Source organism: Lactuca saligna, chromosome 8, assembly GCF_052625555.1.
Source record: "Lactuca saligna cultivar CGN05327 chromosome 8, ASM5262555v1, whole genome shotgun sequence".
Taxonomy (NCBI): domain Eukaryota; kingdom Viridiplantae; phylum Streptophyta; class Magnoliopsida; order Asterales; family Asteraceae; genus Lactuca; species Lactuca saligna.
The window spans coordinates 276,806,208-276,829,823 of NC_136424.1; the positions used below are offsets into that span (position 1 = coordinate 276,806,208).

The 23,616-nt window shown below is 37.9% G+C and overlaps 1 pseudogene; it reads right to left on the reverse strand.

Moving 5' to 3' along the window:
* Window positions 1-5,871: 5,871 nt before the first annotated feature.
* LOC145010677 (GDSL esterase/lipase At1g28610-like) lies at window positions 5,872-22,602 on the reverse strand (annotated as a pseudogene).
* Between the last annotated feature and the right edge of the window lie 1,014 nt (window positions 22,603-23,616).

A 23,616-nucleotide genomic window follows, 5' to 3' on the forward strand; every position in this document is an offset into this window, starting at 1 on the left:
AGTAAAAAGAAATTCTGGAACAAGCGGAAGGCCCAAAGTACGCATGGTTCCTCTAAGAAACAGCAAACGGTAGCAGTTCATGCTGTTACTGCCCCTATTGCTGTTTCAGCTGTCGGATCCACGGTCCAAACTCCCACCAGTGGATACACTGGTACCCTTCCTTGGTGCGGTAAGTGCAGCTATCATCACCGTATTCCTGGTCCATGTCGCGAAAGAATCTGTGACAACTGTGGCAAGAAGGGCCACCTTGCTTGAACCTGCAGAAAACCAGCCAAATCAACAAACCAATCATCCGGAATAGGAATCAGTCTGGCCCGCTACAGTTGTGGTGAAGTAGGGCACTTCAAAAGAAATTGCCCCAAGGAAGCAACAACTGGCAATGCTGGAAGAGTCCTAGAAATAGGACGAGAGGAGTCAACCGTTGATCCCACTGTCGCTGCAGGTATACTTTTTTTTGACAACTCTTATGCCTGCAACTCTTTTTGATTCTAGTGCTAAAAGGGAAACCTGCTATATATCCATTTAAACATCATGCTAAACTCAATCCTTCATTAGTAATCGAAAATGTGTATCGTCGAGACAGCTAACCAATGAGATAGAGAACGCTAACTTCGTACCTATAAGTTGTATTCTCAGTTCGGAGGATTATTCTGTTCCATTCGATTTAATAGAAAAACTTTTCACGAAATGCTTTGATGCTATGTTTGACATGAAATGACCAAGTCTCATTCATGTCGTTATTCTTGGTTTCGAAAGGATCGCACGTCCAGATCCTTCCTCAACCCGACTCTCGCAATCTTCGGCATCCTACCTAAATCCAATCCTCGCATCATTTTGTGCATCGAAGCTCAAAAAGTTTTCCCTATAGGAATTGTCGCGTATCCCTCATGCCTGTGATCATCGGAAACGAGAAGTATACAACTCTTTTCTCTAAGTTTCTTTCCCGAAGGATTCCCGAGAATTCTTTCCGAACGTCTAGTCTAGACTCGCACCGACCTAATCTCTAGAACCACCTCGTAACTGAACTTCAGTAAGAATGACGTGTCCAAGATGGTGACCAAGGATTGATATGATCACTACGAGTTAGTAGTGGTATCCTTCGGTCAAATCATTTTCCTCGATCATGTAGCTAAGCAAAGCAATCGTACTCGTGAACCTTTCCAAAAGCTAAAGCGATAAGGAATTAGTCGGCACTGGAAATACCCATAGAAAGCTGTCGATTCTTTGGTCTCATCGACTATTATCGCAGACCTACCCATAAATTTCTTCTAAAAGCCATCAGACCCTTAGCTACTCGACTCAATGAAGATGTGCTTTCCTGTTGGAACGTGTGTCCTGTTGAAGGCTTTATCCCAGAAAAGCATGACATGCTTTGAGAAGTGTAAGATACTTCTCTTGTGATACCTTAGACCCTCCGTGATCCTCATAGAATCGATTTCGTAACCTTCCAACTTTGGCTACCCTCAGAGCTTAGTAACATCCATCCGGTACTTCACGTCTCGAATCCTTTGAAGTATCTACCCAACGCAACCCTAGTGATTCCTTTGAGAAGATCGAAGTCATCAAGGGTGGAACCTCCATGGGATAACCAATTGAGATTATGGATTGAGAGAGTCAATGTACGAAACAATGACACGTCCCGATAGTGAGGGTTCACTGGAACGCCAGGTGGAGACCCGATTCCACTTGAGAGCGTGAAGATCCGAGGCAACAAATCCATACGTATCTCATTCCAATTCATGATCTATATCTTAATCTTTGAATTTCAGGACGAAATTCCCTCTAACGGGGGGATAATGTAACAACCCGAAGTTTTCCATCGTCGAGAACCCGTTCTACCCGTAAAAATTCGCCATTTATCAATTCGTTTCGTTTTCGTTTTGGGTTAAATTATTTAAACTTATATGTTTATTATAATCTAATGAGTGTCCAAACCCCTTAGGAACACATCAAATTATCCCAAAATGTTTATTTCAAAAAGTTTAGAAACATCCTCACCGGGTTACAGAAACTTAATCGGGTGCGACCAAAAGCCCCGTTTAATGTCGGTATCGGGTAGAATTCCACCGTGTCCGAGTTTTGAGACCTAGTTAAACATGTCCAAGCTTTCATTTGAAGCTTTCTTCATTTCTCTACTCTCTCTCTAACCTCTCTCCTCAAACCAAGTTTAAGGATCCAAAATCATCAAATTGAAGCTCCAAATCACCAAGGTAACTACCCTAACTCCTAGTATAACATCTTAGGCCTTCAAATTCAAGTTCAAATCATGGAATAGGACCATATTCATGAGTTTACGGCCCTAGAACAGTCCTAGGCCGTGAACTCACATAAAATGGGTTTTGGATCCCAAAAACCCTTTCAATCGACCTTTGGAGATTAGATATGGCTTAATGGCTTAATGGACTGGACTTAGAATGCCTTAAACATGGATTTTGAAGAGTAAACATGAGTTTACTGCCCAAGAGCATGCTTGGGCCGTAAACTTACATAAATGGGGTTTTTATGCCCTTACACCCTTCCAAAAATCCATTGAAGCTTAGATATGAATTTTAGAATATTGGATTTAACCTTGGAACACCTTGAACATTAATTTAGAGGAGTAAACTTGAGTTTACTGCCCAAGAACATGCTTGGGCCATAAACTCATTATCTTGGGGAGTAAACTCCTTCTAATGTGTTAAAATGCCATTTACACACACCATAAGCCTTTGGATAAATTCTAGAAGTGACTAAAACCAAGATTTGGACCTTAAAACATATTAAATCCCCCATCTAAGGAGTTAACAGCCATGAGGGGCTTCATGGGTCGTAAACTCCTAAATCCATGCCAAAAGTCCCCTAAAAATCCATACAAGCCTTGGGAAAAATCATTGGAATCACATGTGATTGTTTAAGGACCAAAACATTAAGGATTCTACGTGTGGGGGAGTTTATGGCCGTAAGCTCCAAGTTTACTGCCGTAAACTCCAATAAATGGTCCCTAAGTGAGTGTTAATTCCTTCCAAAGCCTAAAACCCAAGCCTAGCATTAATCCCAAATGTTGTGAAGCCATTTTGCACCCAAAAGCACCATCTATGAGTTCACGGCCGTAAACTCATATGGATGAGGTGTTAAGGGGCCAAAAACTCCTCTATGAGTTTACTCTTGAAGAGTAAACGCCATATCCAAGCCTTATGTGACATCAAACTTTACCCGGGTCCTTCCAAACACTTGTAATGAGGTGTTTCCGCAACTAGAAGTGTTTGTCCCTTGCAAATAAATAATATAAGTCCTAATTAGATACAAATGTGTATCTTTTCAAAATTCATAGGAACCTTGTGCGTTTGCAAACCTAGAAATGACGTTTAGCATCCAAACCGACTTATTGCACGATTGGTGAGTTCATACCCCTACCCTTTTTAAATGGTTTTTCAATGTTTTTAGGGGGGGGGGGGGATACAAGCAAATTACAAATGTTTTCAAAACATAACATTGATGAATTTCAATAAATATCTGGAAAATTATAGATATATTTACCTCTTATGTATTATGTTGAGCATAAGGGATGATTTATCAACCACAACTATATGAATTTCAGTTAAGGAAATAACCAAACTAATCAAATTATTATGGGAATAATTTGGGGTTCTTTAGTTCTTGTTTCATCATGTACTGATATGTATACAAAGTTATTAGATAAACTATGTCCGATTCAGTTTATCTCCGTTTCATTTGAATGTATTGTCAGATAGTTTCATTGTATGTGTCTATATTCACTGTATTATGTTTCATAATATTTTGTATGTTTGATATCGTATGAGAACCCTGTGAATAATTTAGTACTAGCTTGTGAGTTTTTTCATTACCTTTTTTGGGTTATCAGTAAATCCTCCCCGGAAGTGTAACCAGAGTCTCCAGGAGGGGGAGCATGGAATTTGTGAATAGATCTATTCGGGACTGACAATCCCACACCTTAACTGCTAGCTACAGTTAGGCGGGCACGCCTGAGGTGACAAATTCTTGGGTAGAGTTTCGACGTCTGACAAACGTCAAGGGGGTCTCTTTGTTGTATCAGCATGGTTACCCAACTCACAATACGTATTAATATAAGTTTATTCATGGTATCGCTTTGGGTTTGGTTTTGACTTTGTTTCGATTCCATATCTACTTTCTATATATAGTTTCCATATCTAGTACGGGATGATAGTCCCATGGTTTTCAGTCTATTGATCTTATATCTAGTACGGGATAATAGTCCCATGATTTCAACCTATATCTTGTATGAGATGGTAGTCCCATGGTTTTGAAACTATATCTTGTACCACATGGTAATCCCATGGTTATGAATCTATGTCTAGTCCGGGATGGTAGTCCCATGGTTTTCAATACATATTTTTCATGTATATCAAACTATCTTATATTTAGTACGGGATGTTAGTCCCAAGGTTTTCAAACTACTTTTCATCTACAGTTCACGTATATTAAAGTATTTCATATATAATTCGGGATAGTAATCCCATGATTCTCAATATATAGTTTTGTGTGTTAAACTATACTCTGTGATATTCAATCGGTCTTGCATTTAGGAAAATATGGGATTTTCCTGGGGTAACATATAACGCATAATTGAACTGGTAACGAATGATAACTAAACTGTTTTACATAAGAAAATATGGGATTTTCTTGGGTAACAAACCTTTTCGGAAAACTAAAGGAAACTTGTACATTTTTCAGAAAACAAACATCTTATGAATTCACCAGCTTTATGCTGATTTTCAAACTGCTTGTATTCTCAGGACCGCATTACAGAGGTACCCGGTGATCTCTTTTGGTGAAGATGGAGTGCGTAGAAGACACGTCTTTCTTTTGTTCATATATACTATGTATCACAATTGTACAACTTACTTTTGAAACAAATGTAAACTTTCATATATGTAATGTAATGGTTGTCTACTTTGATTACTATGTGCATTGGATTTGATACTCAACGTGGAGTTAACCCCGAAATTGTTTCCGCCTTCAGTTTTCGGGGTGTGACATTGTGGGTCCATTTGAGAGTTTATGGCGAAAAGGGTATAAACGATGAGATTTTCGGCCCATTTGGCCTTAATTATAGTTTCACAGCCCAAAGTGGTAAAATGAATGGGTTTATGGCCCATTAAGGTTTATTAAATCATTTATGACCCATCATGGTCCATTGGAGGTAGAATGAATCATTCTAGGCCCAAAATGTTATAGACTAATGAATTAATGATTTATTCGACCTTTACGCCCAATAAGAGGATCTTAGCCCCTAATGAACTTGAGTTGGGATTTCTAGGGTTTTCAACCCTTATTGTTAGAATTTACAAATCTATCATAAAATAGCAAGGAAATGTAATGGAGTTTCATTTCATTTCCATCCAACCAAACCAATGGCGTATTGCAATTCCTTTGGATTCCAAATCCTATCATAAACATCTTCTGAACAAAACGGCCTTTACTTTTGTACTTTTGGAATATATATATTCTTTTTCTTTGACATTATTAAATTAAATAGATTCATTATTTAGTTAATCATACAATTTCAATTACATCACATGCATTTGAATACAAGTACCAAATATCCCCTACATTAAAAAAAAATGTATCGGCACTCCCACTTTGGGTCATAACCGGTATCCATTAAACAACATTTATTTTAATCCATTAGGGTTGATTTTAATCCATTAAATGGTTACATTACTTCCTAGAAATTCTACTTTATTTAAGTTTTTTCATTAAACTATATGGATTGTGGATGCCAATTATTTATTTTAATTATGTATGTAGTTTACATAAACAGTAACAATTTATGAAATATTTGTAAGGCATTTTAGGCGGAAAGTACATGTCTTTGCATGCTATGATAGGTCAACGTTGTATTTGTGATCCCGATAAAGCAACTCCAACTTGTGATGTTGATGTAGGTGTAGGTGTACGACACAAGGAATTAAAGCGGGGTGTAGTATATTGGCCTTTAAATAAACTCTTGAATCTTATTCTATATGCAGCTTCTGTAAAGTGTATTCCATCCCAATAAGCATACGCATCTGGGTCATTACACACAGTCGCAAGTACATGTCCACATTGCGCCAACGAATTGATTTTGTAGTTGTATGGGCCTCCACCTCCACAACACGACTTCAAAACCGGATTTGTGAATCCTGAAAATTTTGAATTCAATCCCAACAAGAACGTAAATCAAGGTACTAAATTACTCAATAACATGGTAAATCGTGTAGCACTATAAATATTATAACATGCTTTGTACCGAATTTAAGAGGAGAATAGATAATTTGCATGGCAGCATTGTAGTAGTCATCATAATGATGATGACATTCGGATGAACCTCTCGAAGGTGGTTTAGTTTCTTTTTTAGCAGATCATTGTGGTATTCGACAAGTTCATTGTACCTGATGAGACAACCAGTTCTGTTATCATAATCTTTTTTGTTTTTCGAAGCACGAACTGTTAGAAATGAACTAGAACACCCAAGTGGAAAGGATCCTGGAACAACTAGTGTTTGAGCCCCCATATCAATTAGCTCCTGTATTTAAAATCCATGACAAAATGATATACTAGAATTAAAAGGAAATTAAAATTGTAAGTGGTGATCATGTTGGTGCTGATAATTTAAAATATATTTTGAATGATTTGAGTAGTTACATTGACTGCTGAGATGATGGTATCAATAACAAGAGGAACGTATGATTTGACCTCCTCGATTGGCTTATATTCAAATACTGCAGTGTTGTAATCGGTTTCTCCTATTTCTCCCATTAGGATCAAAGAACGTCCAATTAAGTTTCTACAATCTGCCAACAATTTTAATCGATCAATAGGACTCACTAAATAGTTTTGAATCTCAAAATTATAAACAATAATATTTTACTTTTTAGACAATTATAATCCGTATCTACATCTATATATCTTATAATATAAGATTTTTTCTAAGCACCACATTGATTTGAAACTCCATTGTATTTTCATATTTTCAAATTACTATATTTCTTAGCACCATATTGATTTGAAACACCTTTGTCATTTTCATATTTTCAAATGTATTCTATGTAATTAATTTAGCATTAAACATAAAATATGCTATATAAACTCTTACATGTAAAAACGATGTCATAAGAAAATGAAAAGAAAATATTTCAATAGGAATAATTTGTTTAGAACGTATTTGCATTGATGGAGTCCCTAAAAGAGCTCTACAAGTCAAGGTTGTGGATGAACCTATCATTTTGTTTTCATAGTTTGATCGTCTTATATATTTTTTCCAGTAGTATAAATGAGACCATTCAAAATCATATGTTTAGAGATATTTTGTTTTCTCAAACCATATTGATTCAAAACCTACATAAGTATTTATATTCCCTAGTTAATAAGATTTATAATATTTATAAATTTCCTATAATATTTTGTATTCTCTTATTATATATGTAGTTATATTAATGCGTTTTTCTTACAAAAACTCATCATTTGGTTAAAGGTACTGTGACTCAAAAGTTTTCATATAGTTAAAGTGTTGAAATTAATACAAACTAGAAGATCGATTAGATCTATGAAACAGGTAAAGAAACAGCTTAGATAATCAATTAAGAACAAGTGAATGGATCAAAAGGTGTTGAATGAATTGATAAACAATCCTCAGAAGAGCTTGATAAAGAACATCAACTGTAGACGATTTTAGGTTTTACAAATAATCAATGAGAGTGACAACCGTTACTATACGCATACATGCATGCATATATTTATAATGAAACCCTAATAGTTTTCCTAAGAAAAAGAAGGCTAATCTAGTTGAACACGGATTGACAAGCCCAATCCGGTTGTAAAACAATAGGGCCCAAGACGCAACACAATTATCTTCAACAATCTCCCCCTTTGCGTCTTTGGCACATAATCTTCATTCTCTTTTAACAGCAGAAGGCTTCTTTACCGTCTCAAAAATCCTCGGTATAATAGCCAGAATGTGATGCCTGAAGGTAATATACCATCGAAGCATATCAGTGAAGTTCTTCTTATCTGCTGTGGAGTTCTGCTTGCATCGGTGAATGATATTTATGATATGCTCCAGACAATCTGTTGAAAACAGAAGCTTGTCTACCAGTGCAAACAGAAACTTGTGCTTGTCGCCTCTTGTGAACATGACCATCAGATTTGAAGAATCAATTTGGCCTAACTTCATTTTGTGTACGTCTCCTGTCTTGGAAGTAGGCTTGACGGTCGGTTTCTTGTTCATGATTTTTGCTATTTCCTGATCCATAGTGGCGAGCTCATGGATATAGGAAGCCAACATTCTTTTGAGATGTTTCAGAATCGATTCATACTCTCTTTGATTAGAGAGAAGAATGTTGTATAGCAGAATCCAATCATGCGGATTCAGACTGGGAAGATCTGCCAGAGAAATAAAATGTTCTGTGTTGGCCGATCCTCTGTTGATTTTGAAGTTAACATTCACAAATTTCCCAGCCTGTGTTGGTTTCAGTACCTTGACTTTGATTATCTTCTGTGCACTCCATGTCAAGTACTGCGGTTGACAATACTTCAAATAGAAATCTATTAATTCTCTGTCAACCTTCAAGTTTGGATGAGGGACATCGGCAGTGACATCAAAGCAATGAAATGTAAAAGCTTTTCGCGTGATTGGCATGTCAAACTGCGATTCTTTGGTATTTTCACACTCGAAAGATGCAATCGGTTCCAACCAATATATGGAGGGAAACTCAATCGCTTGATTGATGAGTGTGTCTCTATCCCATTCTGGGAACAGAGTCTTCTTGGCTTGTATAGCTTCCTCATCCTCCTTGGTCTTTCTTTCCCTAGCCTCGGCCTCTCGAGCTATTTTAAGAGTTTCATCTAGCTCTTTGTCCCGTTTCTTTCGTTGAAGAGCTTCAATGATAGTTTCATCTGTATCTGACTCGCTCTCAACAAGGAACTGTTTCCCAGAACCCGAAGCTACATTAACCTTCGGTTCTGTCTTTGATAAACCTTCCTCTCCCCCTTGTCGCGGAAGAACAAGCCTCTCCGAAACACCCTTCATTTCGCTCAAGATGTTAATTGCAGGAAGGAGTTTAGCCTGGAGATGTTGTCTGATAGTAAGGGTAAGGAAGGGATCATGAGTGTCATGAACATTTGTCAACATATTCTTGACATCACCAGCGCAACCTTGAAGAACTGACCGCTGAGTTTTCAGCAAAGAAATTTCTTGTTGTGCCTGGGCCAGTTGTATCTTCTGTAGGTCGATAGTTGCCTGATGCTTGACAAGATCTTCCTTTAAGGTGCTGTCTGTTGCTAGAGAAGCAAAACGTGAATCCAAAGATTTGAGAAAGGTGGTGGATTCAGTTTTGAGGTCAGCACGCAGAGCCTCAAACTTGGAGGTTTCACCCTGAAGGGTAGCCGAGAAGGAGTCGACTGACGTCTGAAATTTAGCCGCACTGGAATCAGCATGTGCTTTTAGAGAATCAAGAAAGATCTGAGTTGTGTGAACAACCTCAGAAACTTCCTTTGTGGCTTTGGAGCATGAAGCAGCTGAGTTGTCGATGGCATCAGTGGAACGATCCAGAGCGTCAGTGTATGTCTTGATCGCAGACTCAATGAAGGCTTTCAGCACGACACCCCCGTAGGCTTTATTACCAGCCAACAGACTATCGAGTTTGTCGTGAATTTCTTGAATTTGCTGACTAGTAACAGGGGTATCGGCATCAGTGTCTGTGGGAATCCGGTATGGGCTATAATAAAGAGAATCGTACTCTTCATCATCACCGCCCAAGGTAGCACCGGAGTTGGAGGATGGAGAAGGAGATGGTGGGATGTTGATAACGGGGGTATCAACCATAGTAGTAGCCCCTGTATCAGATACATTGACTGTTACTGGTGGTTGGGAAGAGGTGATAGTAATTGATTCGGTGATAATTGGTGTGGGGATAGAGGATGTAGGTTGAGTAACAGAGAAGGGAATGGTTGGTTCTGTTTTAGTAGGAGGGATGGTTATAGGAACAGAAAGTGGGACCTTCTGTGTTGGTGATTGGGGTGGGGTAGGAATTTTAGGAGAAGTTGGGAGAGTGGGTGATTTGGTAATTTTGGGAGAGGCTGGTGGAGAGGGAAGATGAATGCCTGTAGGAGAAGATGGTTGTTGAGGAGACTGAGCAATTGTTGTATCGGTTGGAGGAGCAGCAGCCTCTGTGTCGGATGGGTCATTAGGAGCAGAGCCAGGAGAAGGAGACCCTTTGGCTCTTTTAGCCATCTTGTTGACCTTCTTTGATTTGGACAGAGAAGGTTCCTCTACATCGGATTTGCGTTTGGAGGATCTTTGCTTTCTCTCCTTTTTCGGTTCAGTTTCTTTCTTCTTTGGTTTCTCCTTTTGGTCGGCCCTCTTGCCACGGTTGGCAGGTTGATCAAGGGCTTCTAGTGCAGCTCTCTGTTCATCGGATAGAACCCTTGGAGGCAAGGGTGTTCTGGTGCTATAGTCAGCCATGATTTGGCTGTGAGGCGTGACACACCTGTACATGGATTCAGGGATTAATCCATAATGGAGAAACTTACTTGGATCAGAAACGATGATCTTCTTAGTGTGGTAAGAGGCAATTGAAGCCATAAGAGCATCCTTCATCACCGGGATTTCAAGGGAATCCATAGCCTTCTTTGTGATAAGCGTCCAGAAACGGCCGCATGATATCTCAGAGTACCGTGTAGAGGTGTTGAGACTCTGAACGACTTGAGACCAGATTATGGAGCCATAATCTAGATTGATGCCGTTGTAAAGACCATAAAGAATGGTGAGAAATCCTTTACTCGTGGTATCAGAACCACCACAACGTTCCGCTAAACCCTTGATTAGAAGGGTAAGCAAGCCATTCCACTGAGAAGGAAGACAGGATTTCTTGACCTTGGCGATCGATGTAAGAACATCGGTATAATCCATCTCGTACATCATCGAGAACAGTTGGGTCGTAGTAACAAAATCCGGTGAGATGACGGAAGAATCAACCGCAAGCCCTAGAAGAGAGCAAAACTTGTTTTTTGATACGGAGGTTTTCTTGTCATGGATGGTGAAGTATATGCGATCTTTATGTTTGTCGTAGTTTGCTGTTGTGTAGACTTGAGAAAGCAGGGACATTGGAACGGCTTCCACCTGCGTGAGTGCCAACAGCAATGGGGAATATTTTAGGCATTCCACCACGTGTAGCATGTACGAATCATATAAGAACGGGGTCATCTCTATAATCATGTTTTGATTGGGCTTGATGGAGAGCAAAGATGAAGATGCCGTTTGATCTTGTGCAGAAGAAGAAGTCGCCATTGTTGAATTGAGGAAGAAGATGAACAGTGGAAACTTTTCAGAGAGAGAGAATTACGTGGGAGATAAATGCCAAAGAACACGATCACCTGAAAAAGCGTGATTCGAAGTTATGGTGTATCCCAGGAATACGTCAGCACACGTGGGTGTGATATGAATCAATTGCATGCGCCCAAATCATTTTTGTACCGTTTGAAATTCCTTTCGCCCTTGTTTGGTTACATCTGTAACTTAAAACCATATACCAAACAACAATCAGAATGTTGGAAAAAATTAATTTTCGTGCATAAGAGTGTGAAAGATAAAGAAATAAATCAAAGGTGTTTGAGATGTGAGTGTTGTCTATGAAGAAGACAGAAGACGGAAGATTCCAGGCAAGAATCACTTCCTTCAAAGCCAAGAGAGACTTGAAGTGCTTGTGTGGTTTCCCTAGAAATACGATCAATTGTCTGTGAATAAACAATGAAAGGCATCTTTTGAGCATAGGAGGTGGGGTGGCTGTTCTCGAACCGAACATCAAGTTTCAACATGAAACTGAGTGTTGGCAGAGGTACCTGTGAGATCGATGTCATCTGTTGAACAGGTAGGTGGGAATTATTTAGTGACAAGCATGGGATAAAATAGAAATCTCAAAAAAAAAATTAAACTGGACCTCTTTGGGAAGAAATGTCTTAGGTAGAGACGATTTCATAAAAGGACACGCAAACAGAAAATGAGATTTTCAAGTAACATTTTGAGTATAACACACTCCGTCAATTCATTGTAGGTATTGGATGTTGGGTTTCACGAGGAATGTGGTAAACGAATCCAAGATCATAAACACAGAGGTTGTGTAACCATAAGCCTCAGTGGTAAAGACCGAAAGTATCAAGGGTTACTTTGGGGAATCGAAGTTAAATGGAGAATTTGAGGAGGTGGTTAAGAGACCGAACGTACCTTCTGCTACAGAAGTGGGACAAAGCAGAGGAACTCATGTATCAAATGAGTAGAGTAAGGTAGCTCTAGACCGAGTGTGAGAGAAGAGCCTGATTGGGAAGAGACGATAGGAATTGATCGAATCATTAAGGCGTACTCGAGGTCATAGAGGCTTGCGACAACATACAGCAGCATGCTTCTAGGGACGTCTAACTAGTTTGAGAGAAAAATAAAATATACCTGGGTGAACACTATCGAAGGTGATACTTGAAGTGACCTGCACAAATCAAATACCAACCAGAACATGCGAGTAGTTGAAAATAAGTAAGAAAAACGGAATAAAAGAAAAGAAAAAAATTATTTTTGTGATTTTGGAATTTTTTTTTTTTTTTTGAAAAAGAAATAAAAACAGAGAGAGAAAATGTTTTTGTGATTTTGAAATTTTTCTGAAAAAGAAATAAAAACAAAAAGATAAAATGTACAACATAAAAAAAATTGAAGCATAGATAGACCGAGCGATCTGTGTATTTCGGTGACATAAAAAAAAATTTAGAACAGAGAGGAACCGAGCGGTCTATCTATTTCGGTTCTATTAGATCACCAGAGCAGAGAGAGACCGAGCGGTCTGTCTACTTCGGGTCCATTAAGTATTCAGAACAGAGAGAGACCGAGCGGTCTGTTTACTTCGGGTCCATGAAATCTTCAGAACAGAGAGAGACCGAGCGGTCTGTTTACTTCGGATCCATGAAATCTTCAGAACAGAGAGAGACCGAGCGGTCTGTCTACTTCGGTTCCTGATTCTTAGTTAGAGAGTTAAGGATTTGGGACCGACTCTCCTACCATCATACCTAAGCCTTGTAGAATTTTGTTGAAAGACGCTTCAAGAAGAGCTTTAGTAAAGACATCAGCCAACTGATCAGTGGTTCGAACAAAGTGTACTTCAACGTTTCCATCTTCCACGTGATCTTTGATGAAGTGATACCGCAGTGCGATGTGCTTGGTCTTGGAGTGTTGCACTGGGTTATGACAAATCCTAATTGCACTTTCAGAGTAACAATATAGTGGGATCTTTTTCATATTGAGTCCATAGTCTCGGAGTTGACTCTGGAACCAAATCACTTGATAGGTACAGGAAGCAGCGGTGATGTATTCTGCTTCAGCAGTAGACAGAGACACGCACGTTTGTTTCTTTGACTGCCAGCTAACTAACTTCCCATCGAGGAATTGATAGCCGCCAGTGGTGCTTTTCCTGTCGAGACCACAACCACCAAGGTCTGCATCTGAGTAGGCTTGAACGAAGAAGCCTGAGTTAGAAGGGTACCATAGACCTAAAGAGGTAGTTCTCTTGAGATAACGGAATATATTTTTCACTGCAAGCATATGAGGTTCCCTTGGATTTGCCTGAAACCGAGCACAGTAACAAACAGAAAACATTATGTCAGGTCTGCTAGCAGTAAGATACATTAGAGAGCCTATCATTTGACGATAAAGTGTAAGATCAACAGCCGGTTTGTCCAGGGATGGAGTGAGCTTAGTGCCGAATGCCATTGGGACTTTGACCTTTGAATCTCCCATCATGCCAAATTTTGCTAAGAGATTCTTTGTGTAAGCTTCCTGGTTGATAAAGATGCCTTCCGGTCCCTGTCTGATATTTAAACCAAGAAAAAAGTTAATGGGACCCATTGAGCTCATTTCAAATTTAGTCTCCATCAGCTTTCTGAATTCAGCTGTTAGGCTTGGATTCGTGGAGCCAAAGATGATATGATCAACGTAAATTTGAACTATCATAAGGTGGTTACCTTTCTTTTTGCGAAAGAAGGTTGGGTCAACCGAACCTTGTTTGAATTTGGACATCTTTAAAAATTTAGTTAGCGTTTCATACCAGGCCCTCGGTGCTTGTTTCAGACCATACACAGCTTTATCCAAAATGTAACAGTGATCGAGATACTTTTCATTCACGAATCCAGGAGGTTGCTCCACATACACAGTCTCTTCGAGATCTCCATTGAGAAATGCACACTTGGCGTCCATTTGAAAGACTTCAAAGTTTTTGTGAGCAGCATAAGCAAGAAATATTCTCACAGATTCCAGCCTAGCTACCGGAGCGAATGTCTCTTCATAGTCAATGCCTTCCTCCTGACAGTATCCTTTGACGACCAGACGAGCTTTGTTTCTGATAACGTTCCCTTCCTTGTCAAGTTTGTTCCTAAAGACCCATTTGAGACCAACAACCGAGGCATGTGGAGGAGTTGGAATAAGACGCCAGACGTTGTTCCTTTCAAATTCATTCAGTTCGTCTTGCATTGCTTGAACCCAATCAGAGTGATCAAGAGCAGTTTTAACTGTCTTTGGTTCAACTTTAGATACGAATGAGTTAAACATGCAGAATTCGACTTTTGAGTACAAGAATGCTTGTTTTGCCTTGAGTTGAGATCGGGTCAGAACTGTTTCTGAGATATTACCGACAACCTAAGAGATAGGATGATTTCTGGTCCATTTGGTGAGAGGAGGGAAGTTTGGATCAAAGGATGGATCCAATTCAGCATTTATCATTTCTTCTGGTTCGGACAGACTGTCGAAGTCGTATGACATATCAGCATGCTCCCCCTCGACATGTGATCTTGCAGGAATGTCTTGTGAATCTTGAGCTATAGTGGTGTCTTGAGGTGATGATCTTCCAGGTGTTGATGAACCTACGGTTGGTGGGGCATTTTCAATTGGTGAGCCTCTCTCGGTTAGTGAGACACTCTCGGTTGGTGAGACACTCTCGGTTGGTGAAGCACTATCGGTTGGTGAGACACTCTCGGTTGGTGAAGCACTCTCGGTTGGAGGTTGAGACCTTAGCTCCCCCTCAACTTGTGAACTTTGCTGGGATGCTAGTGGATACTCCCCCTCTACTGATGCATTATGTTGGGGAGAGTCTTGTGAACTCGATTCTTCTTCATTCATTCTTCTTGCAACATCGTTAATAAGTTGCTTCAAGTGATCTACACTGTTGTCTACTGCACTGGCTTCAGGAAGAGTGGCCTTCTCTGGTTCATCAAAAAGCTCCATGAATTTCTCGAATAGATTAGCGACCGAGGCTGTGACTTGGCCAGTTTGAAGAAAGATTTCTCCAGTTGTGTCTTCGTTGGCCTTTAGCTTCTTAACATAGCTATCATCAAAAGTCACGTAGTAAGTTTCTTCGATCTTCCTTGAACGCTTGTTTAACACTCTGTATGCTTTGGAAGTAAGAGAATAACCCAGAAATATCCCTTCGTCAGCCTTGACATCAAACTTGTTGCGGTGTTCTTTGGAATTGAAAATGAAGCATCTGGAACCGAATACATGGAAGAACTTCACATTTGGCTTCCTGTTGTTGATGATCTCATAAGGAGTGAGAGTGAAGCGTTTGTTAAGATACGACCTGTTCTATGTAAAACAGGTAGCAGAAATAGCATCAGCCCAAAAATATAAAGGTAAGGAAGCAAAACTTAGCATTGTTCGGGCAGCTTCACATAAGGATCGGTTTCGTCTTTCGACAATCCCGTTCTGTTGAGGTGTGTAGGGAGCTGAGAAGTTGTGACTGATTCCCTTTTCTTCCAGGAATTCTTCAAGTTCTTTATTTTTGAACTCCAACCCATTGTCGCTTCTGATGTTGCGAACGACCTTCTTCAGCTGTACTTCAGTCTGCTTGATGAACACTTTTAGCTTGTGAGTCGCTTCAGATTTAAGCTTCAGAAAGAACACCCATGTAAAACGAGAAAAGTCATCAACAATAACAAGAATATACTTGCTACCACCAATGCTTTCTATAGAAGATGGACCACATAAATCGATATGAAGTAATTCAAGTGGTTCAACGACTTTAGTGTTTATTATGGATGGATGACTTTGATGACTCTGCTTCCCCATTTCACATGCAGCACACAGATGATCTCTGTCATACTTGAGCAGTGGGAGACCCCTCACATGACCTCCCGTGACAAGTTTGTTGATATCTTTGAAGTTGAGATGAGAGAGTCTTCTGTGCCACAGCCAGCTTTCGTCAGATGGTGCTTTGGATAACAGACAGATGGTTGGGTTTCCTTTGATTGGTTTGAGATTTAGGGGAAACATTTCACCTTTGCGCTCTGATTGGAGAATAACTTTGTTCGTCTTCTTCTCAATAATTTGTGAACCTTCATCATCGAATGAGACTTTGAGACCAGTACCTCCAACAAGCTGAGATACACTGATGAGATTGTGTTGTAGTCCCTCTACATAGGCAGCTTTCCTGATTGAGAAATCACCGTTTGTAATCATCCCGTAGCCTTTAATGGTTCTGAAGGAATTGTTCCCAAATTTGACATTTCCACCGTTTGAAAGAGATCTGAATTCCCTTAGTTCTTCCTTCCTCCCTGTCATGTGACGCGAGCAGCCACTATCAATGTACCATTCTTCGTCATACTGCTCGTCACTGATTACCTGCAAAAATTAAGCAGATTTAGGAACCCAAATTTTCTTGGGTCCACGTGAGCCTTTCACTGAAATAGGAGTAGAAAAAGAGATATCAACCAAAAATGTTCTTTTTATCGAAGTTGTTTCACTTTTCTTTTTGATGGTGTAAACCTTAATCTTTGTGGGATCTAGAGGTTTTGGTTTAGTCTTTGATTTAACTGACGAAACCTCAGATTTTCCTTTTAGGTCAGTTGGAGATTTAGAATGAGATTGATATGAGGAATGATTGGAAGAATTAGGATGAGATTGAGAAGAAGAATGAGATTTCTTGATTTGATATTCTAGGTGACTCTTTCGGTTTTGATTATCAGTGGAACCAAACCTAGATTTTTGGTCTCTTTTGCTCTCCGAACCGAACCTGTACTTTTGGTAGAAATCATTCTCTGAACCGAATCTATGCGTTCGGTTGTTGCTTTGCTCAGAACTGAGCTTCTGCTTTCGGTTACTATTTCGCTCAGAACCGAGACTTTTCTTTCGGTTACTACTTTGCTCAGAACCGAGACTCTGCTTTTGGTTACTACTTTGCTCAGAACCGAGACTCTGCTTTCGATTACTACTTTGCTCCGTTGATCCAACAAGATTTTTTGTTGGTTTCAAATTCCTGTCTTGATATGAGAAATAGGCATTTTGCGATTGCCAAAATTGTTTTCTCTCTGAAAGATTCTTCATGTATCTCTGATTCCTTTCTCGTTTTTGATTTCTCATCTGCTTTGGTTGATGATGGATGTTAGCTTTATGTTTTTGATTTTCATTGACTGATTCACTCTGAACTGATGTAGTTGCACTTGGAGATGTGACTCCTTTTGCAGGAATTTCTTTCTCTTGAGGGACATCTTTAGTTCCACTGGTACTCGCCACGTTGAAGACATCAGGTTTATTTAAAGGTTCTGGTATGTATCTGCCTTTGCTTTTCCATGAAGTCCATTCTGACAAACCTATCGTTTCATTAGCATTGTCAATGGGAGCTGACCAGAAGAACTCATCACAGCCATCAGCATTGTCTTCGTTCACAATAGCTGTTAGTTCAATAGTCTGATGTTCGGTTACACCTGTGACTTTGTACACTTGATTCGGAGTGGTTCTAACCTTTTGGTATACAACTGCCTTCTCTACAAGAGTCGGGGACTTTTGTTGGGACAACCGAGCAAACTCCACATAATTTTCTGAAATAAGATTTTTGTGGTTCTCTGGTTCATTCTTGACAAATTCTGAACAATCAACCATGTCCTCTACAGAAATTTCACTCATATTATCGTCTTCATTAAGCTCAGATGCATTTTCAACATCAATCTTATTTTCTGAGCTCAAATTGACATTCAGTGAGTCAAATTTTTGTATGGTTTCGGTTCTTAGCTTCTGTTTATCATTTTCATCCAAAATATTTTTGAGCATGTTCTTGTGGTCCTTGGATTTTATGAAAGATTCTATTTTCTCCAGTCCATACAAATATGTTGGATTAACATCCTCAGACGAAATAATACTCTCACAATTATAAGCATCAGCATCAATTTCATCTTCCTTAAACTCAAGAAAGGGTAAAATCATGCGATTAATCTTTTGCCCTATTTCACAATTCAAATGAAGCTGAGAAATATTAGAATAAAGACGTTTGGCAATTAGACAAAAAAAACATTTCACTGTTTCAAAAGCTTTAAATTGTCTCTTTGCAAATAAATGTTTTCATCTTTTATTTTGATTAACTCCGACTCCTTCAGTTCGATCCACATCCGCCGTTCCTCACTCTTCGAAGACACCCTACTTAATTGATCAGTTAGGTTAGAATTGGTGACCCGAGTTTGAGTTAAACTACTATCTAGATGAGAGATTCTCGAATTAACACTTTTTAATTCCTTTTCATAAGAGCATAGTGGGACTTTAAATGAGACAAAAACGGATTGTACCTTTTTGATCAGTTCATCAAGTTCGTTGAACTGCACGCTGAGTGGTTTGGCAGTAAAGCACAGATTCTGCTGTTCCTTGTCATTATTTCCACCATCAGTGTTGTATCCCCTCATTTGAGAAACGTCAAACACCATCAAGCATCTTCCTCCACTACTTTCTTCTTTTTCTACATAGGCCTTTCTATGTGAGGGCTTCCTTACTTCTTCATCTTCGGAGTCGGTTGACCAGACCTCCACGCCACCGAACTCATCATCAGCTACCGAGCCCTGCACAATTAAAGCATTCATAGAAGGGTTAGCAGCAGATTTCTTCTTCCTTAACTCATCAAGATTTTTCATCAACACAGTTTCTTCATCATTTTCTTCATTCTTTTCTGCCATCTTTTTGAGGACGCAATCTTTTGCATAATGGTTCTTGCCTCCACAATAGTAGCAGCTTACTCCAGAATCTCCTTCAGCCTTCGGTTCCTTCTTTGATTCTTCAGCTTTCGGTTCATCTTTGACCTTTTCAGCGCTATAGCTTCCTTGCCAGTTTCGGTTCCTGTTGGTGGGGAATCTCGTCTTGATGAATCTCTTAGGGTTTGACACCATCATAGCGTAGTCTTCAGACGTGAGATCATAATCATCCAAGTTGAGCTCTTCGTCCTCTATCACAGCTTTGCTTTTCGATAGGAGGGACAACGAACCTAGACTTGAAACCACGATTTTCTCCTGTAATACGATCTTTTCTTGAGATTTTAGGATGCCCACCAGTTTCGCCAAAGAATAGGATTTGAATTGCTCGTGTGCTTTAACTGTGGACACGATTACTCTCCACTCAGACGTGAGTCCATTCAAGAACGTAACCTTATGTTCAATAAGCTTTCTTTCTATGTCATGTTTGATCATCTTGCTAAGAAGATGATTGAAGCGATCGAACGTTTGAGTCACCGTTTCTTCTGCTCCTTGCTTGAATTCACCAAAACTCAGACAAGAGTAAAGTTTGAATGGAGTGTTCAAGATCTTCATCTCTAGAGTACAATTCACGTAGCCTGTCCCATATTTCTTTTGCAGTCGTGCATGAACTTACCAGCCTAAAAGTATCGGATTGAAGAGCAAATCTGATCAATCTTAGCTCTTTGATATTGCATTGAAATTTAACTTTTTCGTCTTGCGCTACATCTTTAACATCTTTTAGAAGATCATTATACTCCTTTTGAGTTTTAATAATCCTTGAAGTTGCTGAATGAGAAAACGGTCCAGAGATAATTGCTTCCCAGATGAGGTATCCATTATCCTCAGATCCTATGACATAATCCTCAAAGTGATTCGCCCAGACTTCATAATCATGGGTGTACAGGATGGGAATCTTAGTTGTTGATCCAATGCTGTCTGAAATATTGATGGGATTGGATTGTGACTCGTCCATAATTGATCGAATACCCTGTTCAAAGATCAGACTTGTAATATATAAAATTAGGGCAAAAACAATAAATATTGAGATACGTCAATTATGAGATGACGGCTCAATAAATATCAATGAATGCGGAATAACCCTAATCGAAGCTTTTTCACAGAAAAGAAGTGTATCGATTACACAGGCTCCTGCTCTGATACCAATTGTTGAAATTAATACAAACTAGAAGATCGATTAGATCTATGAAACAGGAAAAGAAACAGCTTAGATAATCAATTAAGAACAAGTGAATGGATCAAAAGGTGTCGAATGATTTGATAAACAATCCTCAGAAGAGCTCGATAAAGAACATCAACTGTAGAGGATTTTAGGTTTTACAAATAATCAATGAGAGTGACAACCGTTACTATACGCATACATGCATGCATATATTTATAATGAATCCCTAACAGTTTTCCTAAGAAAAAGAAGGCTAATCTAGTTGAACACGGATTGACAAGCCCAATCCGGTTGTAAAACAAAAGGGCCCAAGACGAAACACAATTATCTTCAACATAAAGCATTCACGATCCAAGTATGATAATTTGAAGAAATGGGTTATGTCGCATCGATGATATGTAATATGATTTTTCTTTCAACCAAAATAATTGAAGGTTTTCTATTCTTTCTTTATATTTAGCTTCTTATTTGATCTTTATATGGGATTTCTGTGTACTACTCAATCTTGAATGTGATTCTCCACACATCAATGTTTTGCTTGGAATATCTTTCTGATTCTTTTTTTTTTTTCAAGAAAATACATTTTCATTGCAGGTTAGTGAAGAATTGTCATCAAGTTTCTATGGTTGAATAGTGTTAAATGAAGAAAATAGATTATGAAAACAAATATAGTTTTTTTTTTGTTTGAGCAAAGTATACGAATATTAGTTTTTTCTTTTGATTTAAATGTACATTTACATAAAAAAAAATTATATAATATACCACACAGTGTTCTTATTTATTTGATTGTAGTTTTTCTATTTTTATTATGTTTATTTTCTATTATTTTTTTATTGGGTTATCCTACACAACATATTTACAAGAAAATATTTAAAACATAACATAATTTATAACATTTGATATGTAATTATGATTGACTTCTCATGAAATGTTCTTCACATGAAAGTATATAATTCATATTACTACAAGAATTACATATGACATTTACCAAAATATATATTATATGTGATTTGTTCAACATATATATGCACATATATATGTTATAAATTTATAATTAAATATCTTTATGTTTACTAAATTGGAGTAATTAAAATGATACATCGAAACCAATTATTTAGATAATAATAATAATAATAATAATAATAATAATAATAATACTAATAATAAATATACGTATTCATTTGAAAGTCACACTACAACTCAAGAGTTTCTATTTTATGTATATCTATTAGTTACAATTTATGAGTTTTTAACTTATGATTATTAATTAATAATCAATAATAATTTTTTTTTTTTTTATTTTTCTTTGGTTTATAAGGTTATAAAGTTTTGTTCTATAAAAACATTAATGTATTTGAAGAGATTCGTGATTTAAATATGAAGAGTTCACATAAATATTATAACTAATGTTTTAGTGTCTTTATGCTTTTAAAAGTTGTAGTGTTTGCCTTTTTTTTTTTTTATAGTTTTTATTATTCGTTGTATATATATCTTCTTTTAATACAAATGTGATAATAGATGTTTTGTATTTTTATCTTACTGAATGTTGTAATATATATTTTTGTTTATACATTTTGATACCCGTTATATATAGATTATAATATGTGTGGTATATAATTTAGACAATTTAAAATAGTTTATAAAATTATCAGATAATTGTATATATCACAATGACTTAATGTGTCATTACCAGAAGCGTTGCTGCAAATAGAAGCCAATGATCGCTTAAACCATGTCAATTGATCTCCTAAAGATATGTTTGCTGTAGGACCAACAATCCCTCTTGTTTCATGAAATGATGTATCCAATGCTATTGCTACCACGACTGCATAATTAACTCATGGTCCCAACGCCACCATATTGTCACTCTCATTATCATGCAGAAACGGTGGTATTAGTGGCAACCCAAGACTCTCAGGTTCACGAACAGCAAGAAAATGTAAAGTCATTAATTCACATAGAACATGAATAACTTTATTCCTATAAAATTAAATGCAACGTTTAACCCAATTATAGTATGTACTCTATTAGATACTATTTACAAGATATCACATATCTACAACTATGAATCATTTCAAATCGATGATGAGTTACCCAGGAAATCGATGACGAGGCGTCCGTTGGAGGCACGACCAGTGGGTTCATGAAAGAAGGTTTCACCATAAGGAAACTGAAGAGTCTGAACTTCCATGTGGGATATGGCAGCGAGTTGTTTAACATTACCCGTGTCGGCCAGGGAGTCACCAAAGCTAAAGATGGACGTATAGCATCCCTTAGCATACAAGCTTCTATTCCACAACAACAGCTGCAAAAGCATTAAGATTAAGCCTGTGATGAACGAAAAACATGTAGAAAACTCCATTACAATATGTTGTTTGAATATAAAAAAAAGGTAATAAAATTTTGTGCCAAAGTTATAACATGGATCTCTCATTATATAAACACATCACTATGTAGATAAATGAAATGAAAACAAAATGTTACGTAATTAAAATTTTGGCATTTTAATATGATTTTCATTTAATTAGAAAAGCATGTTTGGATTCATGGATTTTTAACATGTTATTCATTTTCTTCACTAAACGTACCCCCAAATAGAATAATAAACAGTTCCATCCAATATATCATTTGCATATATTTCTCAAGATACATTGTTCTTCTCTTTTCTATCACGATGAAAATTCAAAGAGTAAATTTCAAAAATGGTCACAATGGTTTGCAATTTTCTTTGACTAAATTCCAAAAAAGTTTCCAACATATAAATTTCGTCCATTTCAGAATGTTTTGTTGTAGATGAGGTCCCTGTTCAAATTGAAATTAAGTGTCAAGGTTAAGGGCAGTTCAATTGAAATTTCTTCTTTAATCGGTTTTTTTAATATTTTATGAAATTAAAAATATAAGAAGGAACCCAAACCTACACCCCCCCCCCCATGTAAAGACCCAAAAACATAAGGTGAAAATCTCATTTTTAGTTCAACATATAAACATCATTTATTTTTATCAACCATTCGAAAGCACATTAAAGTGGAAATAGTTATCAGAGTACAATCCCAAAATCATAAAAAGCAGAAACATTGGTGGATGCACTGCGATCAAGTCAGACCCTTTCCTTTCGAACTGGAAGTACCTAAAACCCTAAACATAAAATATAAGCACAATGCTCAGTGAGTTCCCAAAATACCAGATACCATGCATATATGTCAGCTCAAGGCTATGCCGGATCTATTTCACTATCGGGTTTATTTCACCCCGAGTCTAATCCAACCCATATATCAACTCAACGTTGTATTGAGTCTATTTATCCCTAGGTCTATTTTGTAACACCCATGTCTCTAGGCTATACATTAGTAAGATAATGTAATAGTCAAGGTCAACCATGGAAACATATTTTGAAGTAATAA